The sequence below is a fragment of the Eptatretus burgeri genome, chromosome 21 (genome assembly GCF_056783735.1).
Source record: "Eptatretus burgeri isolate ZD-2024b chromosome 21, Ebu_testis_v1, whole genome shotgun sequence".
NCBI classification, from domain to species: Eukaryota; Metazoa; Chordata; class Myxini; order Myxiniformes; family Myxinidae; genus Eptatretus; species Eptatretus burgeri.
This window is the reverse complement of record NC_140981.1, coordinates 2,727,473-2,729,812: the sequence shown is the minus strand read 5'-3', so window position 1 is coordinate 2,729,812 and position 2,340 is coordinate 2,727,473. Positions and strand designations below refer to the sequence as shown.

Genomic DNA, 2,340 nt, shown 5'->3' with positions numbered 1-2,340 from the left:
GAATCCCATTGGACACATTCATTGCTCTGTGAAACCACGCCCACACCCGATTTAAAGAATCCCATTGGACACGTTCATTGCTCGGTGAAACCACGCCCACACCCGATTAAAAAAAATTCAAAAAAATTTCCAAAAAAAAATTCACACCAAAGAAACTCGTTCGTTCCGCGCATGCGCGAACGACCCCAGAAACTCGTTCGTTCCGCGCATGCGCGAACGACCCATGAGACTCGTTCGTTCCGCGCATGCGCGAACGACCCATGAGACTCGTTCGTTCCGCGCATGCGCGAACGACCCCCGAAACTCGCATGAGCGCATGAGGTAAAAGTGACAGCTCCACCAATCAGGTTCCGAGGTGATTCGAGCTGCATAGCTAATGAGGTAAAAGTGACAGCTCCACCAATCAGGTTCCGAGGTGATTCGAGCTGCATAGCTAATGAGGTAAAAGTGACAGCTCCACCAATCAGGTTCCGAGGTGATTCGAGCTGCATTGATTCGCACTGAGCGCATGCGCGAACGACCCATGAAACTCGTTGGTTCCGCGCATGCGCGAACGACCCATGAGACTCGTTCGTTCCGCGCATGCGCGAACGACCCATGACACTCGTTCGTTCCGCGCATGCGCGAACGACCAAAGAAACTCGTTCGTTCCGCGCATGCGCGAACGACCCCGGAAACTCGCATGAGCGCATGAGAAAAAAGTCACAGCTGCACCAATCAGGTTCCGAGGTGATTCGTGCTGCATAGCTAATGAGGTAAAAGTCACAGCTGTTGCAGGACACATTTGGATTGAAAAAATTATTTATCCAAGCTATTTACAAAACAAAGACAACCAAACAATTTGAAAAAACCAAACGAAACAATTTGAACACACGCAAAAAATGGGGAAAAATTACTTTTGGAAATCTTTTTGAAAACTTTTTGAAAAAGTGTGGACCCTGACTGGGTGTGCAACTTCGGTTCGCTACCATCAATTCACAAACTGAAAAAAACAATCATACATGACGACAATTATTTTAAAATACGAACAGCATTTTAAAACAATATTCAAACAACAATATTAAATGATTATATCATATATATATATATATATATATATATATATATATATATATATATATATATATATATATATATATATATATATATATATATATTGTGACGTCCACGGGACTTGAACAGTCCCGCCAACGTCGAATGAGCCGAAACGATGGAGGCGGATTATTTATTTATAACCCAAAGATGGCGGTTCTAATCGCTCTACCGCAAACGGGACGAGGAAGGTGGCACGAGTCGCTTTTCACTGAGTTGATAACGTTTATTCCTCTAACCAAAAATAACAAGACTCAGCAAGAAGAGGGATCCAGGGCGATTCGACGGGATGGTGTGGGATCGGGCGTGGGGGAAAACACAGACAATTCCAATGAAAAGACAAATCTCAAACCCTCGAAGGCGCCAGGTACACACACACACACACACACACACACACACACACACACACACACACACACACACACACACACACACACACACACACACACACACACACACACACACACACAAACACACAAAACGCAGCTATTCCTGGTGGTCAGGCTGGACCGTGGTGTGGATGCAACAGTCCTTGGATTATCGTTGGACGAGCTGGCCTTGCTCTCGTCGGGGGGGGGCAGGAGAAACCGTGGTGCTGTCAACCTCCTGGTCTTGGCCCAAGTCCGCTCACAGCCGCCAGGGAACCAGCTCCGGCACCAAACCGCGAGCAGGAGCGGGAGGCAGGTCCGCCCGCCGTTCGAACCCGTACTCCGAGCCAGCAGAACCCCAGAGCCAACCAAGGTGAGGCACGAGGCTCAGCAAGGCTACAAGACACGAAGAAACCAGGGCCGAATCAGCGCAACAACAAGCATGCTCCCAGCACAACAACCTCCACGCCAAAAAAACAGTGTTTCAGTACCGATCTTCTTCCTCTCCTTTTCGACCCCGAACAGAGCCTTTTATCCTCCCGTCCTTGTCACTTCCAATCGAGCCGTTTTATTGGCCCACCGCCGTCGCCTTCCGCCAATCGTGATCACGGGGCGGAGCCATCCGCAGCACTGTCCTGTGACGTCACGGCAAGCCTCCAGAGAATACGAAAAGGGGTTTACAAAGACACACTTACCCTATCCCGTATCCCTATCTAATTACGTGACAATTATCATTTCCCCCTTGAAGAAATGGACACGTTCATTACTCAGTGAAACCACGCCCACACCCGATTTCAAGAATCCCATTGGACACGTTCATTGCTCTGTGAAACCACGCCCACACCAGATTTCAAATCTCCCATTGGACAAGTTCATAACT

The 2,340-nt window shown here is 48.2% G+C and overlaps 1 long non-coding RNA gene across 1 annotated transcript; it reads right to left on the bottom strand.

Moving 5' to 3' along the window:
* Window positions 1–1,297: 1,297 nt before the first annotated feature.
* Window positions 1,298–1,993, bottom strand: LOC147008211 (uncharacterized). The gene is made up of 2 exons (XR_015053615.1): window positions 1,952–1,993; window positions 1,298–1,856 (listed from the first exon to the last, which is right to left on the bottom strand). It is a non-coding gene; the product is annotated as an uncharacterized LOC147008211 (long non-coding RNA).
* Window positions 1,994–2,340: the final 347 nt, after the last annotated feature.